Genomic DNA, 281 nt, shown 5'->3' with positions numbered 1-281 from the left:
AAATTTGGTCGAGGACACTAAGTTTTATTCGTCCGGGTAAGTCGAACGGCAAACAGGTTATCGATAAGTCTCGACCGGTCGAGACATTTCTTCGACTACCAACATTTATTACTATTCTATGATAGTTTTAAATAAAATCCACCAGAAAATATTCCCATTAGTACGTGACTTTCCGAAACTTTGTCGAGGACCCCAAGTTTTTTCTTGTCCGGATGGATGGTCTGGCTACGGGCTGATCGATAAGCTTCGACCAGTCGAAACATCTCTTCGATCATCGGCAT

Source organism: Capsella rubella, unplaced genomic scaffold (genome assembly GCF_000375325.1).
Source record: "Capsella rubella cultivar Monte Gargano unplaced genomic scaffold, Caprub1_0 scaffold_76, whole genome shotgun sequence".
Lineage (NCBI taxonomy): Eukaryota > Viridiplantae > Streptophyta > Magnoliopsida > Brassicales > Brassicaceae > Capsella > Capsella rubella.
Note: the sequence above shows the minus strand (reverse complement) of the source record.